We start from the raw sequence: 26,208 nt of genomic DNA on the forward strand, positions 1-26,208 counted from the left end.
GGGTGACAGTATTCACAGGAGCAGCACTCCTTCAGGGATTGGAGCTGGGTTCAGCGAAGCCCCACCGTTTCCCTTTTCTCCGGAATAACTTCAAATCCCCTCCGTACACGAAAGAGGGACGGAGTCAAGCAGCCATCGGCTCTGCCAGCAAAGCCACACACCCCCTCCCATTTGATTTTTTAGCAGCTGGATGCCTTCCTTCGGTGACAGAGGCAACAACCAAACTCGTTCATACATAGCAAGCATTAGCAAAGCCCGTAGGTTTGGCATGTATCACAGAAAAAAGGAAGGGAAAAAGTGGTGGCTGTATGCTTGCAATAAAAACTTTCAAAGTAAAAACAAACAATATATATAACCATCAGATGTAACTTTAATAGAACATAATGTATGCTTCCTAGCAAGCAGAAGTACTTAGAAAAGATATATAAACCATTTTAGCTTTAATGGACATCAAATGAAAATGTGATTCTTATTGATGCAAAGAGAAGGTGCATTTGGCTTTGAGATTCTGTAATCTAAGACAACATTTAAACACACAAGGTTGACTGAAAACATAAAGAACACGATAAAGAATATAAATAAAAAAATACTGCCAGAGTAAAGCATAGGCCCTTCAGCCCAGGCACTCAAGTGGGTTTCTTTTTAGGCAGATGTGCACATGTGAGCGGGCAAAATGCTGTCACCAATGGTGCAAGAATGCAAATGTCTGAAGTGGTCTGATCCACTTAGTATGCCCCAGGCTGTATGCTGTGGTGGGCAAAAGCAAAATGTGAATGAAAGATGGACAGGCCAATGGGTGTGGAGGGCAGGCCCAAAGCACATATATTTCTGTTTAAATGTATGTTTTTTGTTCATGAATTTTTCATGAAGCTTTCTCTAGGCCAGAATTAGAAAAAAGAGGTAATATCTACCTGTGCTGGATATCTGCTCACACAGAACTTGAACTTGTTAAGAGGAAAATAGAGAGATGGAGAGAAGAGGAAAACATTGACCCCAAGTGCAAATATCCTGCATCAGTGATGCATTTGTATCTGTTCTTACTTGTGTAGTATTGAATTTTATTTGGGTATTAAAATACTTTTCTATAGCAAAGTAAATCACTAGTTGGATAAGCCATTATTGCACTCCTGGGTAATTATTGAGTTCTGAGCGTGAAGCATCCCCACACTAACACCCTGAGAAGCTGCTTGTCATCACACCACCACTGAGAGTCAAGAACTCAAGGGGTTTAGCTGGTCCAGGTTCCGAAACCATAGCAAGACATCTCTGGAACATCAGAAACAAATTATCCTAGCCCTCACAACTGAGGACCTGTAGTCCCTGCTTGCACAGTGGCCCTCAAGAATAGAGTTTTACAGACTCTTTGAGGTTGAAAGTGCAAAAGTGCTCTCGTTCCCAGACTTCAAGTCAGCAGTGAGAGTTAGAAGACTTATGGGAAGCTGACAGTGGTAAGCAGATGAAGTGGAGTGCAGGTCCTCAGAATTGCAGACAAAGCACCAGACCAACAAGTTCATAAAGGGTCACAAAGGAACACATGATCAAGGAAAGCAGTCGGCAGTGGGTATAGCTTCCAGCTTTAGCTCATTATTCTGCTGAGTTAACTTCATGGGCACCAGGGCTCTGGGATTGAATTTGAACTCACCTACCTCCACGCAAATGAAATAAATATGCCATTGCTCATGGTCAGAATACAATGATCTAACTTTTCTGGGCTTCCACAATTGCTGGCTGTTCATACAGTTCCTCATTTGCTGTGGCCACCGTGTAATTTTGACTGGTGATTTATGTATGCATAAATGTGACCTTGCCATGTACATTGGAGAGGGCCTGGAAGAGGGACCAAGTTATATGGCTACTTCCTTCCTTCACCCCCTTAGCCCTTCAAACCAATAGTAAGAAATCAGGGTTAGGTCTGGTTTTGTTCTAGTTGCGCAAGCTATGACATGTTTCAGTCTAGTGTTGGCGATGAGTCTCAGTTAGGAGTTATTTATATACAGGTTCTGGAGAAATATGGCACCTTTCATGCTATTTTGATGTTCATTACAACCATGGATTTAGCCATGTGGGCCATAACACCCTCCAAATAGACTGGTAAAGAGCCACAGTGGAACTACAGTTAAGTGCTTTTTTTCACTGTTGCAATGTTCTATTTATAAGAATACACATTCTTCAACTGGAATGTCAGGGGTATGTAGTGCATCTTCAAAAGACTCAATATAAATGATTACCTGAAAAGGTACTTTATTAATTTTGCCTAATTGCAGGAAGCACATCTCACCACAAATGAATGCGGACGTCTGAAAATGCAGGTAGGAGGGAACAACTGTGGTGTTCGGCCTTCAGGAAGTGTGTGCTGCTGTGGATCTGGCTACGATGTTCTTTTGAAGTTAAAAAAAAAACGTGCAGACACAGACAGGAGATGTGTGTTTGCTTGAGGAAACAGTGAATGGGGACACTTTACTTATAATAGGTGTTTTGGCACCAAACACAATACAATCTGTACTCCTGGATCACTTCTCACCCTATCTCACTGCCACACCGCACTTACCTGACCAGAGGACGTCAGTATTGCAATGAACACACAGATGGACAGATCCCTCTCACCACTCTAGGGGGGCCCATTTGGGAGGTAAGCAAAGAGATTGACAAACTGGTAGAGGGTTTGTGCTTGACAGACATCTGCAGGTCCACTCACCCCCTAAGTAGGAAATAATCATATTCTCCATTTTACATGATCTACTCTATAGTACTGACATGTTTCTGAGTTTGCAAGTGAGTGACTCCCTGGGATGCAGCTTTAAGGGGTACTGTTAGGATGATATATCATTTCATTCAGAAAAATGTAGGCTTAGCTGGAAGTACAATGGTGGAGTGGGATGTATTTAAAAAGTACATGGGGGCATCTGCTTTGTACTGTACAGTGCACTGAATTCTCTTGAGGAGGAGCTGAAGTCTTTTAAAACAACACCCCTGTGGAGGGTGCTGTCGACACAGATGAAAGTTAAATATGCAGAACTATTAAATTGAGTCCTTTCATCTGTTTGGAATGTCACTGGGAAATATATTTGGAAGTGTGTAAAGCATTGATATTGATTTCTCAAATTGTATGGTTGAGACAGTGCAGTCTCTGATTGTAGCATTACAGAGCAACAGCAGATATAATCTATGCACAGATGGATATGAACAACATATTTGCTGATTATTATGATTTATAGTACTCAGTCTCAGTTGCTCTTGACACCTCTCCCTCCTGGACAGCTATGTCCATGATTTTGACTTAAATACTCCAACACCCCAACAGAGTGCACAATTGGACAACTCACACATCAGCTGAATTTAATCTGGCACTATCATGACGGACCTTGGCTAAAACACCAAGTGGCAACTGCTTATTAAACTGAATGACAACATTTTATAGCAATTTTCAGGAACAGCTACCACAGTGCTTACTTAATATTTACTTGGCTGCTTAGGGCAAAAGTGCTTTTTCCACAACCACCACTACTCAACACTACTCAGGAAGCAATTATTAGGGTTCTGCTGAAGCAGGACCTTGAACTACTTGACTGTTCTTTCTATTGCCCCAGTCCATGCTCAGCGTAGATTGCAAGCTTATAGGAAACGTATTGGTCATACAGCTTCTCCTGGTTTTGTCAAGCCTGGTACATCCAGACCAGTGCGGGTTTATGGCAGGCAGGAGTACCTGCCAAAATGTTTTCATGTTCTTGATGGCATGTTTGAGACCTCCTAAAATGCGGCGGGAGCATCCTTTGATATAGCAAACGCTTTTAACATGATCAGCTTGAAATTTATTTTCTATGACTCCTGGCAAATAGATTTGGCATGGAGATTTTTGATTCAATATGACTGCGGCATTCAGATCCCACAGTGGGATCAAAATGGACAGCATTATTTCAGACTACTGGTCTGTAAGGCAGAACATCCTTCAGGATTGTCCTATATCCTCATTGTTGTTGGCATAACTCATGGTATAAACATTGAGAGGGATGCACATGCCTTCTCCATAATGGGGATGATGTCTTCCTCTATGGACACAACTCTAAAAGTGACCTGATGCCAATGAAGCACCACTTGACGGATTTCAGTGCCGTTTTTGGTCTTTTTGCGAACAGAAACAAATCCTGTCCATTCTGCCTTTATCAGCACAGTACACAAAAGATTGGCAACTTAGATAGCCTTCGATCGACGGTGGAAATCATCACACTTTAAGTACTCTTGGTGCACAATTATTGGCTAAAGCAGACCTCATGGCCAATAATGTTGTTGATGCTTATACAGCAACCCATTCCTTGATGTCTTTTTTGGAAGTGCCTCCTCTTAGTCTAATAAGATGTTCCTACTCTAACTATTGTGGGAAACAACCCTAACAATGCGGGCATCACATCACGATGCCATTAGAACGTGGCCGTTACAACGGCCACGTTGTTGCCACGCAATGCCATTACTATGCCACTACTATGCAAGTTGTTACATCAACTTGCAGTAGATGGCGTGCTAACATTAGAAATAGTATAGTTTAGTATTCCAACACCTTCCCTACTGTTACGTAGGCTGGAGTTGGAATAGTAAATTTTAAATTTCCAATATCAGCGTTCCATCTACTGCAAGTCGATGTAATGACTTGCATAGTAATGGCATCGCGTGGTAACAACGCGGTCATTGTAACAACCGCATTGTAATGGCATGCAGAGTAATGGCTCGCGTTGTAACGAGTCATATTCAACTATTGTACAACGTTGTTACTATCCTGGCACTGCCTAAATGACATTTGTTCCCAGATTGTATTGCCCTACTGTTTGATCTGTATAGTGGGCTTCCTTTCACTTGCCCATACTCCCCACATCTCTAAACAGAAGTGCAGGATGCTCCTTCTCCCACATTGCAGCAAAGACCTGGAACAACCTTGGCTTGGACCTCCTGACCATCACCTCACTTTCAGAATTCCGAATGGCCCTAAAGACCTGGCAGTTCGAATAAATCTCAGGGATCTGCAAGTGCATAGATACCATGTCAGGTGACTAGTTGTGCTTTAGAAATCCTGATTGATTGATTGATTGGGATGGGCAGGCATAAAGTTTCCCCTCGCAAAGTATACCTAGCAATATTGGCATAAATGCACCTGTTTTTAAACCTTATTATATTGCAGTGCAGTTTCAATGGATAGTGAGCTAGCTGCAGCCAAAGAGTGAAACAGAAGAACTATGTATGATGAAGCATTGGGCACAAACACAATAGCAGAGATATTGTTTTAAAAAAGAGAAGCTTGTCCTTCCTATTTCGTCTTGTACAAGGTGGCTAAATATTGTTGGACCGGATACCACAAAAGATGCGACCTAAGTGCAGTTTATGGTCCTGAGCTGATATGTAATTTCAGTGTGCAATGAAAATTTTGCACACGTTTATCTTAGTTGTGCAAAATCATTTTTGAACCGGGCCAATAAATTCCAAGAAAGGCTATACATTTAGGGACAGATTTATTAAGAAAAGTGGCATCTGTAGAGATGCGTCACTTTCCTTGCGCCACCCTGAAAAACCCTTGCGCCACCATGGATGAGCCGTATTTACAATACGTGCAAAATGGTGCACGGATTGACAGATCCGTCAGAAATTCTGGCGCATCTGTTGGTGCAAAAGTCACGCATTGCTGGAGTCGTGTCGCAAGCACGAAGCAACTTCAGCAATACATGTTCAGGTCTATCCTCATTGTGTTGCATCACTCCTTACACCTGATTCAAGCAGGCATAAGGTTTTGATGCAGTGGCGTCCTAGAAGTGGGTCAATGAGGCTTTCTTGCGTGGGCACGCCCACCCTGCATACATTATACCTGGCAAAGGTATAATGTGGTGCAGGGCTTTACAACTTGATGCATCTCCATAGATGCGTCAGGTTGTAAATGGACCCCATTTTTACGCTGCCACTGCGTCACAAACAATTGACGCAACAGTGGTGCAAAAATGACGCAAGGGGCTTGTAAATTTGCCACTTAGATCTTTTGAATGCCAAATCTGGCAGGCCTTTTTCTACCTTATGCCATTTATGTTAGTAATAGCTCATGTAAGTTTGGATATATTTTATTCCTTTCTTGATAAGCCAAGCCACACAACCCCCCTGAAATTGTGATAACAAATCTAATGAAACTATGTCCAGGTTTAATCTTGTTGACGATTCCTCGGTCAGCAGCAGACAAATGTGTCTATTCTGAATCTCCAATTCTGGCAGGGCGTATGAAGGTATTGCTTTTCTAGCACAAACTGTGGCGTACATTTTGTATCTATTTAATCTATTTCTAATTTTAAAATCATGCTCCTTCTGAAAACCTCCATGGGAACCTTTGCGAAACTGAACCAGCAGCTGCAGTGAGACATTTGTTTCCAGCATGCCCCAATTTCCCTTACCAAAGATACTACAACGTGACATTGACACGTCCCATTGAAACACTTAGGCGCAGAGGAAGTCGAGGTAAGCGACGAAATATGAAATGTAGGCGTTTCTCAATTTTCAGCCAGTTCATGTATGAAATTAAATCACAAAACTGTAAAAGTAATTATCTTATGCACTTTAAATAACTTTCCGTGAACTTTCTGCTGGAAACAAATTTATTTTTGCCTTTCTTATTCTATTGGCTGATACTACCTTTATGCTCTATGTGCATTTATTTCACGAGCAGCACTGAGATCTCTCTCTATTGTTTTATTCTGTCAAATCATGTTTACAATATTTTGCTGGTCAACGTTAAGAAAAACGATTCAATTCACATTTGCATAGGAGATCTGTCTATTGTAAAGGGATTTACCTTTCTCCACCCTAGTTCCATAACAATGTAAATGTACTGCATTCAATGTGTGTTGTTTTACATGAATGCCACTAAAGCACTGTAAACAAGAGACAAAATATTAGGAAATATGTTTATATTATAATACATAATATTAAAAACCTTCCAATTTAAGAGGAAAATCTATATCTTCCTAAGAGCCCACCAGCTCAATTTCCTCAGCAACAAGCCCCTCCACCTTTTGCCCCTCACAAACAGTCTCTGTCAGGCTGAACAAAGCTCAGCCTGACAGACACGGTTCATTTTCAGGTCAGGAAGCCAGGAGCCAGACATGCGCTAAATGCACAGGCTCCTGGCTGCCTGAGCTGAACTTTGTGGGCTGAGGAAGTCCCAGCTCCTGTGGGTGTGACGTGCTCAGCAAAGGTCCCTGAGGCCCGCCCCTCAGTGACAAGGGGTAGCATCACTGATTGCCTTGCACCTGGGCGCTTCAGTTTTAAGACCTGAAGCGACCAGGGTTGAGTGTCAAACAGTGACACTTCATCACAGAGTGGGGTGGGTCAGCAATCTCACTAACCCCATCCCATTCTGTGATGAATTTGAGACTGCTGCCTTCCCTCATTGGCTGACCTTAGGTCAACCAATGAGGGAAGGCAGCAGTCCCAAACCTCCCTGAACCTCTGAAGCAGAGCTGGCTGCAGGTAAATGTGTGTTTTCTTTTACATTAATGTTTGGTGCGTGCGTGCATGTATGTATGAATGTTTGGTAATGAGTGTTGTGAGTGGATGTGTTTGTGTGTGTGTGCGTACATGTGAGTGTTATGTGTATGTGTATGTGTACGTGTCCTGTCCGCTCCCTCCCTCCAAAACTTAATGCCCGCCACTGCCATACAGTGAAGAAAATTCAGCCAGTCGATTCTATTCCTTTTTTAGAATTTCCTCCAGAAATTGGAAGATTTGTGGTGAAACTCTAAAGAGGTGCTAGGTCTGTTTTGAAACCATTGTGTTTATTTTTATTTATTTTTGTTCCATTGATTTTTTAGGGTATCTTATTAACAAACTCTATCGATTTTTGAAACTCTGCTGTCCAGAAGGCATCCCATCTGTTCAATTTAATGCATTTATCTTATAATGCAGCTTTCTCAAAATGTTTTTTGCAGTTGTAGAGTAGAGCTACAACAGTTCTACATACTTACACACAAAATGAAATTCCGAAACCTGCAGGGTGGAAATTTTCAACTCCAACTTGCCTATGTTTTCTAAGGGGAGTAGAGCATACATGTAAATTTGCCATTTACTAGCAAATGCGGGAGGGACCGGGTGAGGGGATGGAAAATGGGTAAAAATTATTACAAAATAGGAGGGATTTAAGTGGGGTAAGAGTTGGTTTAGGGAGAGACATGCTAATACAAGCACCCATCCAAAAAAGAGTAATACCATTGGTATTTACAAACTACACTTCTAAAGGTACTGTAGACCAAACGGTCACAAAACAGTCATAAATCTATTTCAGCCCAGCCTTGGAATAAGAATAGCATGACACATGAGCACTTACAAGCACTGCAGCACACTTCCATAGAACAAAAATGGAGTCAGAGACTCAACATAACGTTCCCTAGGAAATGTTAAAAAAACAAATGATTTAGACATTTAAAAACATATTAAAAATATAGTTTTTAGTTTAAAAAAGTTATATTACATATACAGTTAAATATTTAGAAAAAAATTAAAACTTTTTAGAAAAATTTAAAATTACTTCAAGATAATTAAAAGCAATTTTTACTTATATTTACAAAATATTAATTAATTATTAAAATGCTAATGATGGTAGCCTTTTACTGTTGTTCAGAAATATTTATCAATTAAAGTAATATATTTGATTATTAACTCATGCAATGAACATTTAATTACATGATTTAATGTGCTGTAATATTTTATTTTATTAGTTTTAAGTTAATAATTATTTTAAGTTAACTTCCATTTTTATTTTATATTAAAAGTTTATAATTTTCCTTAAAAATTAATGTTTATTATCTTTCCTTATACATTACCGTCCGGAGATCTCCAATACTACTGGTGGAGATCGTCATCTCTAAGTGAAAAGTTACATGTAGTAACTTTACAGTCATAAATTCAGTCTGACATGTATCCACTCCCTGATTAGGGGGAGGTGAAGAAAAAAAAGTCTACAGTTAGATTTAAATCTACACTCAGAAATGGTGAATAAGAAAAACTAATATCTTTACACATAGATGTATGATTTATTAGATACATAAGTAAATCTACCTGTGTAAATTTACCCTGTTGACTAGGGGCCAGTGCATGCTCATTCTAGTGAAGGAAATAATGCTGAATCTGTTTTGTGCATAATAGTTCATCATGTTTCAAATTCCCGAAATGCCAGGTTGAGGCACTACGGTTGAAATATCCAATTTCTCATACATTTTGTCATTCATCCTTAATGATGTCATTTTTGATCACTGCTTTAAATAAGTCTTTAACAATGCCAATGTGTATTTCGCTCAAGGGCACATCCACTCAGAGCTTTATCTAGGCTCACTCTATTGCTAATAATTCTTCAGTAAATTACAAGATTTCACTGATAATTTAACAGTAAACAGTAGATTATTTCTTCCAATGTACTAAAAATGCAGTTCATATGCAGTGAACTGCAATGTTTACTATTCAAAGTTAATTTCTCTGGCCATAATGGATCTGATAAAGCAACGCAGATAATCCTTGTGTATGAGGTTACATAATAAGATAAGTAACACTGGGAAATTGTAAGTCTAAAAACAAGGACAGAAAAATTATTTGAAGCAAGACAGTGAACACAATGTTAATGTCAAATACAACACGCAATCAGTGATAAAATAGTGGTTACAAGTGAAAATACAACCCACACCCTCTCAAAGATACATATTAGTGTGCGTAACAGAGTAGATTAATATTTGGGGTGGGTGGTTGTCCACTCCAAAGAAAAATAAAACTATCCTGTCAGTGTAAACCCCAAAATTAACCGGAGCTCAATACCCTGATAGCTGAGACACAGGGCAGACAGGCCTAACTTAGGGTAATATGAAAAGTAGTTATGCAGGACCAAAAAATGTAATAAAGCCAGCACACCAAACACAAAAAAATCCAAACTGAGTTAGTAAATTGTTGCATATTTTTATAAACCAAATGACAGCAAAACAAGAAAAGTCTGATGTGGGAACCGGAGATACGAGTTTTTAAAGTTTTAAATGGAAATAGCTCCAAAAAAGGTGTTAAGCATCAATGATAATTTGTGGTCACAGTAGATCATGACCTAGGCATACTTTGATGACAACTGTGATGGATCCCAAGATCGAAAACACAAAGAGGAACTGTCTGGTCAAAGATTTTACCTTCGGACTTAGTTTGCAAAATGTGTGTCATAATATCTCAGTGAGAAAAGTCACCATGCCATATCAGAGAATGTTGTACTGAAATTGGATACATGTTGAACGAGGTCTAGCTAAAGCTGTTGATTTTGGTGGGAAAAACTCAGAGAGAGAAGCTCCAAGTGGGGCAAATCTGTTTCATCTGCCCTGCTGGGTTGCATCTCCAGCAGACCTGCTCACTCGGCGAGTAGGTCCTGGCCCTCCTGTGGCTGGATGTCAGAGTATCAAAACTTTGCAGTGGTAAGCCCTGTTTCAACTTGCCGTGACAATGTTGCCACACAAGAGGTCAGCCAACTGACCCTTGGAGTCCACTTCTTTGACATTATACAAGCGGGGGCAGGTCCAGTCCTTCAGAGCACGTCTCAGGTTATAGCAAGCAGGGTTCAGTCCACTTTTGATCCTCCACAGGTCCTGAAATTGTTCTGAAGAGGGTGCATTAGGGTGCCACATTTATTGTTAGCACTAGCTAGTGGGTGAGGGTGACTCCTGTTTCCTACCTAACCAAGGGGGTAAAAGTTCCCAGGGGCATCCTACCCACTTTTCCAGCAGTTCCTATTTCCCGTACAGCAAACTGCACCTATTTCTAAAATCCAAAGTGGGAAAATGAGCCTGTGTGCCTACCTAGAGCTGTGCCCAGGACAAACTTCCTTTGTGGTCACTGAAAACTGGTTCTGGGGGTAGGTTCCTTCCCACTGTGGTTGGAGCCAGCCTGGCTGAGGGAATAATGGTTTCCTTTCCCCAGGTCTCACCTTACATTTACGTGTGAAAGGACAATCCCTTAGGAAGTTATTGAAGCTCCTGTGTCCACTGTGCAAAGGTTTCCCTACATGGGAAAAACACCTCCGAACACACAGTTCATTGGTTCTGCTCTGTGGACAGTTCTCATATCTTATTATGGTTAGTCCCTATGTAAATTAGCATACTGGAAGTTGAGGCAGGTAAGAGGTAACTTTCTAAAACTTACATTTCCTAAACATTAATTAATTAATTAAAAATATGCTTTTACCAATAAATTGGATTTTAAATACATATTAAAAAGAGTGTTACATTAACTTTTGCATACATTTCCAGTAAAAACATACAAATTAAAGAGTATAAATCTGTACTTTGACATTTTCTAGGATTCAGGTACAGTCCCACAGTGAAAACAGCTTTTGGGGACTAGTCTGTGGAGTAAAATGCCAACATGTCCGATTATAATACTTTCAAATATCAGCAACAAGGCGTACTTGTGAATGATTTATTAATATTTAAAACCAGAGTTTTTCTCCTGTCAAAAAGGATTATTTTGACAGTTTATCACAGCAGGTTTTTAGGCGGCTGCATTCAGGCTACCCATGATAGGCAAAAATCATGTTTCACAGTCCCACTCTATGGATTGCACAATAGCTGCTGCAGTCTGCAGATGCCATTTAACTACTAGGCCATGGATACATTTCTACACGGTATACTAAGCATTTTTAGGCACAATAAACATGTCAGTTAGAGATAAACCAATGTAGCCACTTGCAAAGATATAACACAGTCACTATACTCCTGTTTAGCAGGGGTAAAAGTGCACAGTGTTCTAAAACAGCAAAATACGGTACAGAAAAGGCAGATTTGCTGCAGTGTATTGCTCATCTTTGAACTAAATCAGGACATTGACCCAAATTAGGGCCTCATTACGATGCCGGTTGTGCGAGAATCAGACCAGAATCATAGCAGAAACAGGACCGCCCGACAAGCAGTTGGCGGTACCGCAGTATTTATTGGGTTGCGACTTCCTTCACGGCGGTTGGAAAGTGTGTTTTTCCTAATGCGGCATATGCTGCAGTCAGTAGGAAAAAAAATAAACTTTTTTAACATCCATGCACTGTGTGCCACACAATGCATGGTTGTTTAGGGGGGCACCACAGGTGCACCCCAAGGCCCATAGTGGAGGGCCATGGGGGACACGGTTCTTGCTAAGGGCCCCACAAGACCCTTTCTGCCAGCCTTTTCCTGTTAGAACAATCAACATGAAAAGGCTGTCGGAAAGGTGTATCGTAATCCCTATGGCCGTGCCTGACCAGGCACCACCTCCATTTTAGGGATTACATTCCACCCGATGGGCTCCTTGAGCCTGTCAGAGGCAGAGCATATTCCCCCCGCAGGCATTGGTCTGTATCCTAATACGGCAGTTGGGCAGTTGCCTCCAATGTCGGGTGGACTGCCACCTACAAGCTGTCGGATGGCTTTCCGTCCGACATCGTAATGAGACCCTTAATAACAAACCACTGAAATCAAGACTGCAGCAGACCTCAAATTAGCATTTTAATCTCAATATGCTCACTGTTTTACATTCCAGTCATGTATTTCCTTATTTAGTAGCACATGAACACCATCCATCTGTCACCCACCAGATTAATACCAAAGTGACTGGTGTACTGTGCTGCAATACACCTTACTACTAGGTTGTCCTAAAGCAATCATAATTATGCCATTCTTCCATGTAGGCTGGTGTTCGATTCTATTACCATATCTGGAAATCACCAAAAATGGCCCTTCCATTCCAACCTTCCAAATTGCCTAACCACCACCTGTCCTTTTCGAAAAGAGCTATTTTCAATACCATGATCATAACTCACAGGGTCATGTATCAGTCATCTTCAGAGCTTTGTGGCTAAAAATGTAAATAATATATTTCTGGTCGAACTCTTCTTTAACGTGACCAAAGATTTCTCCGTGTCCCTAAATTTAAACTTATTGATGAGGGAGACTGTGTGTTTTCCACCTCTTTCACTAAATTCTGGTAGCCAATCCAAACAAATGTTAACAGCTTAAATTTCGAAAGTTTTAAATCATAAACTTTTACTTCCTAACCCTATTTTCTTTCATCATAATGTGGTTCATCTCACTAAGTATTATGTTTGCTAGTTGAAAGTGCCAAGTTGTGTCAGTAATTTTGCAATACAACAAATACATTTCACGTAATAGAACGGAACAAGAGACATATACCAGAGGCATGCTAAATGACAACAGTTAACAAGCTGCAGAATACAGCCCACTTAGGTGTAGGCTTTTGGTGCTCTCTTTAATATTTAGGAATCATAAATGAAAATATCGTACTGCAGGTTAGATTTGTGAGACAGTGTTCAATGTACAATTTAAAATAACCCTCAATACAAGTTGATGTGACTTGAAGAGTGCAGGTCAAACAAGGTGCATTGTGTAAAACATATCATACCATGAGCCATTAGAAAACCATACACAACATACATGAGAGAATTCCTGTTCCCACAGATGAAAGACCAAAAACGTAATGGAGGCCATCCTATCCCAAATCATGACATTCATACCTACGAGCGAGTCATAATTTTGCTTTCTGAGATAGAGGGACCTAGAGAGTAAAGAGTGGGACCTGAAAGATACCTGGGCACAGATGCAACACATCATGTGGAACCCTGCTCCTGCTTCCACCATCATCCACCAAACGAGCAAAACAACATGCAGCTGCCAGGGTGCCACCCAACGTCACAACAGTTGTCTTTGGTCATGGACCTGGTGAGCTATGAGCCATGAGTGCTGAACAGGATGTGTGATTGAAAGAGAGTATTGTCAAAACAGAAGTTGAATGGGGCTCATTCAAATAGAGAAACCTCCTCTATATATTAGCAGAATTCCCATTCAAATTTACCACATGATTTGATTTCAACATCATTTTTAAAAAAAGCACAGGACAAACTTGGCTTCTGTAAAAAATACATTAGGCAATTTTATATGCAGTAAAAAGTGACATGAGTGAGTATAATGCAGACTACGCAGTGCTCAAATTGTGAATATATTTACACCACATAAAAAAAAGACATTGTACAATTCCCAATGGTTGTATGAATTACACAAAACAGAGAAAGTCAGAATAGCTCAAGTGAATTCACAGTCCCTTCATATTAATTGCAAATGCTAATCAAATGGGAGGGTTTGTCGTCATTTCGACCCTGTACCACTTAAAGGGTCTCTTCAGGACGTATTCATCCGACTACCACACCACCTTAGTAGGCAATGTAGGCACTTGTTACAGATTCATCAGTGAATCTCCAAGCAATGGCTCAATATTTCCACATATTATTTGAAACCTGCATCCACATTACTGGTTCTCAAGTCCCAGCATTTAATGTTGATCGGCCAGTGTTATCTCGTAATATCGAATGTTATTCATGAGCGAGAGAGATCTCTGCTCCTTGTTGCACCATGGCCCCTGTTCTGCAGCCTGGGAAGATAGGGGTGGCAGTTTTGTTTTGAGAATTCGTATTGACCACAGTCCTGTGGGCATACTTTGTTTTCCGTATTAAGTGCATATTGATTGTAAAGCGAGGGAACCAAATCCCTCCATAAAGAAACTCTGGGGCATTTTCTCAAGGAATTATTGCCGAGTTGTCAGCACATTATCGCAGCCAAAGTGGCGATAAATGAATCACTCCATTTGCAAGCTGGTACTAAGAGCCCATATCACCAGTTTACCTGTGATAGCAGCCACAAAAAATATCGCCCCAGATGACACCAGCAACTAACGCTAATGAGATGTAGAGTAGGCGTTTCTATGCCAAAAGCAGCGAACACACCACTCTGCAACATTCTCAACCACCAGCAAGATCTGCGATAAGAACTCAAAACAGGCGATAAGGTGCATTAGCAGCAGGAAATTAACACCTGCTCTGACCTGGTGCAAAGCCGGACGGTAGCCTGCACCACAAAGGGGAGCCCAGCCCAGAGCCACACCAGAAGAACAACAGATGCCATGGAGCCAATGAACATGCAGCTCGGAGCCCCAACAGGTCCACTACACCCACCGCCACCCCCCCAAATCCCACCCCTGGATCAACACTGAGGTAGCGCAGATAAAGACAGCGACTCTCAGAAAATGCACCAACCTCACAGACCCAACACCAGAGAATGTCTTTGCTCACTATAGGCTCAAAAGGACAACCATCCTCCATATCCTAAACATCATGGCCCACAGTCTGACGGTACCAACACAGCGGACAACCAACATCACACCGCAGACAAAGTTGCTGCCCGTGCGGCACGTGTTGGCCCCCTGGTACCCTCCAACCAACAACTGCCTGAGTGGGAGGAGTGACACAGCCAGCCCAATCCAAGTCCCTCACAACGGTCATGGATGACACCATTAGCATGGGACCCCCACTATCTATACGTCCCCCACACTGCACAGGAACAGCCGGAGACCAAGCAAGGCGTCGATGCCACAGCTGGCTTCTCGCACGTGTCATGGGGCAATTGACTGCACACATGTCCTACTTGTGCCCCCTCGCAACACTGCACACAATAACCGCAACACAAAGCGGACGTATTCCAGCAATGTGTAGCCAATAGCGGACCACCGGGTACTCTCCACCAATGTCGTCCCCAACTACCCAGGCATTGTGTATGATTCCTACATCTACCAACAGGCCACACCAAGTGGCCCTTCCAGGATGGCACCTATGGAAATGCACTGCTTGTTGGAAAGAACCAACTGTACACACCACCCACCCCAAGTCCACAATCATGCAACTCACAACTCCAGGAATGCCCACTTTCCAAACTCACATACAACATGCCAAACAAAATGCCCACCCACCAGACACAACAGCACAACTTACTGTGGGAACCTGGGGCAGCCATGTACATGAGCCATTAATGACATGGCACAGCACCCACACACTAGCAGATTGTGGAGAGAGGTGGGAACCAGGCATGTGCGAAGGAGGCAAGTGACCCATGAATGAGACTGCACACAATGCCAAGTGTGGCGTTGATGTGCTGGACAGACTGCAGTATGCAGACCAGACACATATCCATGTCGACATATACTGCTGGTGTTTGGAGTGTACTGGACAGTGGACACAACCAGGTCACCCCAGCCAGTGGGGAAGCTTTTGGAAATGTAGCTTGTTACGTCCCCCCATAAGCGTGAGCGGAGTGGGCTGGCCCGGTCTATGCCAGGCCAGTGTAGGGGTGTGAATAAAAGGCACGTAACTCTGGGCGTAGTTCTTTTCCGGAATGCCCAATGTCTCTGCCGTGGCAGCCACTCTCACCCTGCCACGAGGCCAACGCCATGTGCGGCGGGACCTGCGATCCTGTTCACCTGCTGCACCCCCCTGCTGCTGTTCCCCGGACCCGTCCTGCCCACCCCTGCGCATCCAGGGCCTCACAGCTCACCTGCCAACACCGGCGTGTGTCAAAGTGGGCTCACCATGTCAGGGTGCAAGCTCCAAGCCTGAGGGCTGCAACCTTGCAGCCTCCTCAGACCATCACGGCCGCTGCAACATAGACTCGCAATACTCCTTTCTCGTTTATGTACGCTACCGGCAGACACAGCGGACAAGTAGGTCACACATTTGGAGCTGAGTCTTGATTACACTATGGCCGAGAACATTATTTATGGCTGAGTTTATGTCACTATACTCCCTTCGATTAGTGGTGCCACCAAGTCTGTGCATAGCATTACAACCACATGTGTCTGTGGGCCCACGTGGACAACTGCCCTCGGGCCACACTGCGCTCGAGTAGGTCACACATTTGGAACTGAGTCTTGATTGCACAATGGCCGAGGACACATTACATGGCAGAGTTTAAATCACTATGGGGATGATTCACAGAACTAACTTAAGACAAAATCCTAAACTTACTACTTTCGGTATTCACAGAAGTTAGGATTTTGTCTTAAGTTTGTCTTAAGACAAACTTAAGACAGACTTAAGACAAAATCCTAACTTAAGTCTGTCTTAAGTCTGTCTTAAGACAAACTTAAGACAAAAAACTAACTTCTGTGAATACCAAAAGTAGTAAGTTTAGGATTTTGTCTTAAGTTAGTCTGTGAATCGGGCCCTATACTCCCATCGATGTGGTGCCACCAAATTTGTGGATAGCATTCCAGCCACACGTGTATGTGGTCCCTGGCAGACCACTGGCTTGGGCTGACACTGCAGACCAGTAGGTCACACATTTGGCACTGAGTCTTGATTTTCCAATAGCCGAGGTCATGTCAATACATGCAAGGAAAGGCGTAAGAGGAAGACGCGTTTAAGTCCGGAGAACAAAAGGATCATCATTACGGAGGTGATCGAACACTACAAACAACTGCCCTGGTGTCACTAACTCTGTGCATCACAAGCCAACAACACATGGCTGTCAAGTAGGTCACACAAATGGGACTGAGTCTTGATTTGGCAATTGCCGAGTTCACATCAGTGTACCGACATCATTGAAGACTGCATCCCCTCAGATCCCCTGTGCAGAGCCCCTGTGCCACTGTCTGTTTCCTGACAGTGGCACTCTCTAGTTGAAGTTTGGTGGCATCTGGGTCTATGGATTGGGGGTTGTTTTCATCCTCATGCAGCTGATCCCGACTTGGTGGCAGTAACAAGACAGTAGCCTTCCACTCCTCCATTTGCCGCTTCCGGATAGCTACAGCCCCCTGCATCATGCCACTGATGCCGCCGGATAGCTACAGCCACCTTCCACTGTCCAACGCAACCCTCCGCCACATTCACCTCGTACATCGATGAGGACCTGCTTAGCTTGTGTGGTCCATCTCACTGCACCGCAAGTCACCGTCTCATGGCGGTGTGCCTGTGCCGGCCGCAGTGCATCTGGGGCCACTAACTCTGTGCAGCTCAAGTCGGGGACCCTGTCTTCTGAGATATTGGATGGCCTCTGAGAGGATGGCCTCTGGGTCATTGACGCCATGTGGATGTGGCCCTGCACTGTCCGCTGCTTCCGGCCTCAACTGTGGTACACCAGGGCTCACACATCAAATCGAGTCCTGACTGGACCGGACGTCACATCACCACAGGAGGCACACGCCACGACCGCCAAGACCATCTCCAACCACCAACTGCCAGAGTCGAAACAGTGGTCCTAACAGACTAACGGAGTTGCTCACACCTGTAGTGGATGCCATCATCTGCCTGAGACCCTGCTCAGCACTCCAGGTGCCACTAGCTCAGTGCATTCACAACCCATGGACCATTACTGATTGAGTTTTGTGCTGTAGAGAGGTTACGCAGCAATGTCATCTTAGTGAGCGTGGGAGACCTGGGATGATGATGAGGGAGATGATGCAGGTGCCACACACCGTACTGCAGCTGCATCAGGTATATACCAAAGGAACACAATCCTAGACAATTCGTTCACATGAGCACGCTCTGCTCTGGTGCCCCAAACTCAGGGCATTGCAAATAACGGACACTTATGTTTGCATATTGGATGACCTCCGTACTTGCTCTGGCTACCACCATGATGCTTCGCAGTTGTTTATGTAATGCTGCTGTTTTTTGTTTCCTTTTTAATGGTGTTCACTGTCCAAGTTGTTGCCAGCACCAACCACGCCATGCGGGCTGGCTTACACTCACACCCCACACCCATCCAGCCCAGGCGTCACTGGACATGTGACCCGGGCACTAAAGGGGCCGGGCGCACGTGCCTGTAGCCAGTTCCACAAACTACCTAAGTGTGTCTGTGTGGTCATAATGTATGCATGAGGGCCCCGGGCTCTACAACATTACATTGTGCTGTGTGCAGCGGACGCAACCATGTCACCGCAGGCAGCGGGTGTGACCTTAGACATTTAGCTTTGTTGTCACCCACTCAATGCGTAAGGTGTTTGGACTGGGCCGTCGTACGCAGGTCCAGCGTGTGTGTATGATATTAGCGTGGCTCTGTGCGTTGTTCAGTACAGGAAATTTTCAAACACGTGTCTCTGTCGCCGTGTGGGTATCCTTTGTGGGGTGTAGGTGGTCCCTGATGGAAATTAGACACCCACGTATGTGTCCTATTTTGGCTTCCATGAGCTCTGATGCCACCTGCACCTGTTCGGTCACCTCCTTTTGGCATTCTGACACCTGGCATTGGAATGACATGTGTGCCTCGGTGAGTTGTTGTGAGCCAGGCGTGGTGGTGGGTGCTTCCTGTTGTGTGGTCTGTGCAGGGGCTGGGCTCTTATCTATGTAGCTTGGCTGCCCTGCTCCTGGGAGTGGGTTGGCTAGGATATCCATGAGCTGTTGTGGGGCGTCGGTGTCGGAGGTGTGGTGGTCTGCTCCAGCATCACTGTTGAGTTGTCTGGTCTGCTCTGCTGGATGTGTTGTGTGTCCCTCTGCAATGTGATGAGGAGATGCATGTTGACATTGTGTTGACATGTATGTTGGTGCATTGTTTTTGTTTATATGCAGACTGAATGACAATGTACATTGTGACTGTTTGTGAGGTTCTGGATTTTGATGTGGGACAGTGGACATTTGGACTACATGATGGATGTGAGGTTGTACGTGTACATTTCCATCTCACAGTTTCTTGCTATGTTAGATGTAGTTGGCCTGTTTCTGCGCATAGGCAGAGCCAGTTGTGTTCTCTGTTCTGCATTGTTGGGGTTGCACATTGTACCACATTGACGTCAATGTGGATGTGCTGTTTTTGCTATGTGTGTGTGCTGCAGTGTGCAGCGGGTATCAGGGACATTATCCAGGGTAATTGTGGGTGTGCAGTGTACTACACATAATTGCGCATGAGTGCCATTGTGCCCATCTCCCCTGTCCCCCCAGTCCCTGGTCGATCCTCACCCTGTTGTGTTTGTGTCAGGTCCTATCGGGCTGTTTCCGGACTCCCAACTCCTTGCATGGTTTCCACACTGTTGACTGTGGCCTCCATTTCCTCCAGCTCCTCCTGTGGCGCAGGACTCCCAGCTCCTGTAGCCGTTGCTGCCTTCCTGTTGGCAGCGGGTGTGTCCTCGGTTTGGTTTTCACATTATGCCAGCGCCTCTTGGCCTCCTCCATTGGCCTCTTCGACACTCCAACAGCATTCACGGTAGTCCCATTGTGGGTCAGTTGATAGTAGTGTTCTGTCACCTCTGTGACGCTGGTCTGGTTTGACTACGGACTGCACCCTGTCTTCCTCTCCCTCTTCTCCTTGGCCTTCCCTGACCCCATTGTTCCTTGCTGGTGGTCTGTGGGGCTTGTGGGGTTCGCGTTGGCCTCTGCGCCCGGTCCGGATGCATCCATGTTGCTACACACTTTGGATTGTTTTTTGTGTGTTCTTTGTGTTGTTTTTATAGTGCATTTTCCCGCCAGATGCGTGGGATTTGCAGGCCTGACGCTGGTTTTCGCTGCTTTTTGTATCGCGATTGGGCTCATCGCATCTTTTTTGCGTTCGTGTTTCACATTTTTGCGGCGTTACATTGACTTTATCGTGGACATTTGATGCACTGTCGGGGGCCTATTGCATGGTGCCTCCGTGTTGTGAATACTTAGCTAACATAGTGGTACAAAAGGGGGTGGTGATGGACGGAGCATCTAAACCAATCAAACACTCACACCCAGTCAACAAATTTGGGTTTAATCCATCACCGTTCTTTAGCCCACTCTGCCACCCCAGTTCAGACATGGCCCAATGCAAATCAGTCTGACCCTGTGCCTCATGGGAACAGTCCAGCCCGAACTGCCAAGCCATGCCTTCCCTGGACCGTAAACAAGCTTCCTAGGACTGGTTAAAACATGCTGTACCATTATCCCCTACAACATTGTATCCCACTCCTAAGAACAAAAATAGTTTTTACAAAATAAATGTTTTTATAAATTCAAAAAATAGAAAAAAATAAAAGAATTTAAACCAACACCCCACAAATAAATACCCACATTCCAATATAAATTACCCATAAATGAAAACACTTCCCATAGTTACCAATTCTTAACTAGATATGTATCTAGATATTTAGTAAATGCATGCATGATAAAGAGAAGGGTGAAAAAGGTTAATGTGCTGTACAGGAACCACATAGTAAACACAGCATTGTGAAGGTGACATACCAAGATCTAACCTTGGAATGTCACTTGAGAGACCTTAATAGAGCAACACAAATATTAATGGGATCATGTTTGGAAAAGTTGGTGGAATAGAAAACTTTCCATTTTAGAAGATCCCTTAGAAAGATTGATTGCCTGTTCTTCTTTTTTCTGCAGATTGAGCATTCAAGTCAAAAGTTGTCTGTGTTTCATAGTCTCCTTTGTCCACTCAAAATATCCACTTAGTTGGAAAGCAATTTGGGTCACAATATCTGAAGGTTTTTGTTAAATACTGACCACTTTAAGGGTGCTTCTAGCTTTGATTGGCTCCCGAACCAGATGGCTCATGATTGGAATAATATGATGATACATCTAATTTTCATAGAACAGGGTAGCTGCAGCATGTAGTACTGCTTTCATGGAAGTAAGATCTTTTTAGCTATTTCCAATTGCCAGATAATTACCATAGTCAAATCTTGTTAGGACTCGATTGGACCACTTGTTTGCAATCATAATCCTTGGAGGGGTAGGAGGAAGTTATTACCCTGCAAAAGTCTAATTTTGAGAGTGCCTTCTTTTGCAAAGCCATAGTATGGATGTTGTAAAACACAAAGCAAGGGGCAACATATCTGATGTGATCAGTAATGGAAGGGTGGCAGTCTATAATGTTTAGACTATTAAGACACAATTGTACCAGGGTATACCTATTCAGGGTGGGAGAGCAGTGCAAATACCATTTTTGCCAGAGTTAATCAAAAGTAGTCATTGGTCATCCCAGGCTTGATTTTTTTTCCCCAAAATCTGTGAAGATTGGGTAATATCCTTTGGGGAGGTTAAATTTAGGTACAACGAAGAAGTGGTAACAGATATTAGACTTTGCTAGCAGGAAGTTAAGGGGATCCATCAACAGATGAAGAATCTTTCAATTGAACGCTTTCAACACAACATTAGTAGAAACTATCTTTCCAGCTTCTTTTGCCGATTTGATTTTAAATTTCTTGTCCGATATCATTGTGTGTCTCACCTCAAGATCCACTAAAAGTTGAACCTTCTTATTTATATTTGTTACACTATGGCTCCTTTATTTCGTTCTCTTCTACGGTTTTCAAGATGTACTCAAAGTAATCTTCATTCTTCTGTTCTTGCATCCACTTTAATTCCAGTTTTATGGGAATACTATTGCATACTGATGCATAATGCCCTAGCATCTTGCACTGTGCATGTTGCTCTGTGTATAGGACATTTATTGTCATTTCACATTTCACATACCCTGTGAGATTATTATTCTTGGACTTTCTTGGGCCAAATGTTCCATTTTTTAAGCACCAACATTAACACCCCCTTTAATTTATTTTTGTCTTTTGTTTCTACCAAGTGAAGGTCCTCAATCCATTTCTTGTCATTGAAACATTACAAACATTTGTCAGCAATCTCTTCACTCTTGGAAATGAAATGAATAGTGCCTCCAGGAGGATGAGGTGGTTTCTTGCTCAAATTGTTTTTCTTTTATCATTTTGTTAGAGGTGTGAACCATCAACTGATCTGTTTCATATGTGTCTTGTGTGCCTGTACATTTTAAGTTTATTAATAGTCCTCTCAAAGTGCCCACCCATTTATCATTCTCTCCTTGACATGTCAAGAAAAATTTACATTATTCAAGTATAATATTTATTTTGGGCCCAAACTGTATTTCAAGTGGCTTTAGACTTTGAGTGTATAATCCACTATTGCTTACACTGTCATATTGTTTAGGTTCTGGAAGGTTGGGAAATATGCTGAGACCTTTTACTGGAAAATGCAGTGACACAGCTTGTTTGTGATAATAGGAAAACTGTAAAAGCTTGATTAATAAAAACATATTTCATATACACTCCAGGGCCTATTATGATGGGGGTCGGAAAGCCTCCGACCCTTGTTCGGAAGCTTTCTGACCCCCACCGTCTGTTTCAATTCTGACAAGCTGATTATGTATCAGCCGGTTGGAATTGAAACTGGTCGGTCATTCCGGCTGGCTTTCAATGGGCCTTGGGAATACGATGCACGGTTTCTGGCATGGTTTCCATGTCGGCTTGTCTGACATCGAAACCATATTGGAAAGAGTGTTTGGGGCTCCTCAGCAGGGCCCCTTGTGTTTGCAGCCTTTGGTTGGGGGATGCCCCCTGTTGATCCCTGCACCCCCATAGCAGGTACCTTGAGGTGCCTGCCACGGGGGTGCAGGGATGAACAACACCTCCTATTTCCATAAGGGAGCATGTATTACTGCCAGTTTACAACCTTAATGCATGCTCTCATAGGGAAATGTGCGAACAGTATTCAGACGCATCCAAATGAGGCGGGCAGGACCGCCCACTGGAGGTAGGTCGGTCCTATTTACAAGACGGTGTCGGGCAGACTCATGTCCGCCTCTACATCGTAATCGCTGCTTCCATCTACACATTATTCTCATGGCATTTACACTTCTTCTATAAAAGATAGATAGGTGGAGATGCCACTTGCAAAATATTTCCATTGTAGATAACAGCAAGAATAAGTGAGTACCTGCTCAATACATTATAGCATACATAACTTAAATTACCTAACAAAATAAAATTGTCCTGAATGTCGAATAAGGCTGAATTTTACAGTTTAAAGCACAATTATTAAACTGAAATAGGTGACGTAGTCACAGATCTTTTATTTTTCTGTACAATAAAAATAATAGATCATAAAGAGACAAAAACAAATACACGTGATCATGGATGCTTTTTGCTGGTTTTCGAAGTGTCTTAATCATGTTTCCCATGCTCCTTTAATGATGTAGAGGTTTGGTGATTCCGCCTTCTACTGATGATGTTACATTCATGTTCAATAGGTGTGTGCAAACAGGGTCCAATGACTTGTATCACATCTCAAGTTTGCTTATTTATCAGATGAGTGAAATGCAAACTATTGCAGCTGCACAAAGGCCTATGGGTTGCGGGACCATTGTGTTTGAAGATAACAGAGACTTGCAGTCCCCAAAATGTATCTTATTTGTGGAAATCTATTCTGCAGCTCTGTAGATATCTGCCCAGTGGAGCAGCTGGTCTGGTCTGTGGCAGTCCTAAGGTTTCCTTGTCTTCAAAAACCACAGGTCGCAGAAAGTGAGCCTGATGGACGATTTTAACTCATAGCCATTGAAATAATTTAAAGTTTTTCCCTTCAAAAATGCAGTTTTTAGTCCGAAAAACCAACTCTCCAAGGAGATATCAGCTCCCCACTGTTTAATTTGACCCAGTGATCTCCGGTGCTCGTGACCAGCACTTAATTGTAAACATCAGCACTTAAAACAATCTGCCACATGGTGGCACTGTTTGTTTAATTTATAGATAAGCTTGACATCAGTTATTTATTAATTTGATAATCATTAAAATGACTAATTCCTCCCACCCAAGCCACTCTTATAGCTTTGGGGGCCTGGAATAGAATGAACAGTCACCCTTGTAAAAGTGTGAGAGTTAGTGTTTGTGTTGGTACTGTCATTGAAAGTGCTAGTGCGGGCGATGAGTGGTGCAAACTCCAGTGGCCTCCTGATGAGGGCCTAGCACAATTTTCTTTTTTACAATGTAAGCATTGCAGCTCACCTCCATAATGAGCCCTAAGATCTACTAATTTGAAAGTGTACTGCAACACATCATATGTACCTTTCATCTTCTACATTACATTGATGCAGTGTTTACACAAATCAATCTTAGTTCGAGAGAAGCACTAACTTTATGCAAGCTTTGGCCTAGGACATGATCTCTGCTCTCAGTAGAACAAAATGTATGCAATGCCTGTCCTTATCCTAAATCATGAAGTCGGCTCTGACAAGGTGAGTTGAAGCCAGTGGTGGCTCCTCTGCAACGGTGGAGGAGTGTTGCCCCACTGGCTCAGAGCTAGCAAATGTATAATAAAACGATGATGCATTTACCAGCTCTGAGCCAGTGATGTTGGGAGTAAGCATGGTCGTAAAATCCGTTACGCTCGCGGATTTTTCGTATTTTCGGAGAATCCGCAATCCGCGAACTCTCGCGGATGTGGCGAGAATACGCAAATCCGCGCGAAGCGGATTTTTTGCTTGTGTTCGCACTGCTCGCGGTCCGCGGCGCGGGCAGCAACAATCTCGCACTCGCGAAAGTACAAAAATTACAAGGGGAGGGGTAAAGGAAGTGGCCCAGTCTCCAACTTCCTGTTCCTGTCCAGCAAGCTCCTCCCATAGGGGTGGGGTGAAGGAAGTGCCCCAGTCTCCAACTTCCTGTTCCTGTCCAGCAAGCTCCTCCCATTGCTTAGTCCATTTCCTGGCCACTTTGATTTCGATCTTGACTGGGAAGGATTACTTTTTGTGGTTGCTGCTGGATATTTGGATTTGAGGCCTTTTGGATTACTTTTGGATTCGAAATTTGATTTCACAAAGAAGTAAGTTGATGTTGTTTGTTTGTGGTGATTTTTGTGTGTGTTGCTTTTTTTTCGACTTTTTTGGGGGGAAAATCTGCAAGTTCGCGAGCTGAGGATGTTTTTGCTTGTGTTCGCACTGCTCGTGTCCCGCGCAGCAACAATCTCGCACTCGCGAAATTGTAAAAATTACAATTCTGCACATGAATTGAAAACCACCAGGCTTAGTTATGGGTGCATGCATGATACAACTGTTTTGTTGAATTTTTTTTTTAACATGATTCTGGCCAGGGCATGGATGGCATTGGATTGTGGTGATTTTTGTGTGTTTTACGACTTTTTGGGGTGGTGTTGGGGGCTTGCTATGTGGGTGGGGGCCATATTATTGCCTGGTCCCGTGTGGGTGGGGGTCTAGGGGCCATTTTTAAGCCAGTTTGTGTGCTTTGTGCCATAGGCCTGCACCCAGTGTCCTCTGATGTCATCCATTATGCCCAGGGGGCCCAGAATTGGTCTGTTCGCGGATTTTGCTGGTTTTTCGCCACGTTCGCGCCGTGAAGCAACAATCTCGCACTCGCGAAATTGTAAAAATTGCAATTTTGCACCGGAAAACCACCAGCAGGCAGCATAAGCCTTCTGAAACTTGATGGATGGCATTGGATTGTGGTGATTTGATTTGTGTTGTGTTTTTTGACTTTTTGGAGTAGGGGTTGGGGGCTGGCTATGTTGGTGGTGGCCATTTTGAGGCATGGTCCTGGCCATGTGGATGGGGGTCAAGCGGCCATTTTGAAGGCAGGCAGTGAGCT

Source organism: Lissotriton helveticus, chromosome 6, assembly GCF_964261635.1.
Source record: "Lissotriton helveticus chromosome 6, aLisHel1.1, whole genome shotgun sequence".
In the NCBI taxonomy this organism is placed as follows: Eukaryota; Metazoa; Chordata; class Amphibia; order Caudata; family Salamandridae; genus Lissotriton; species Lissotriton helveticus.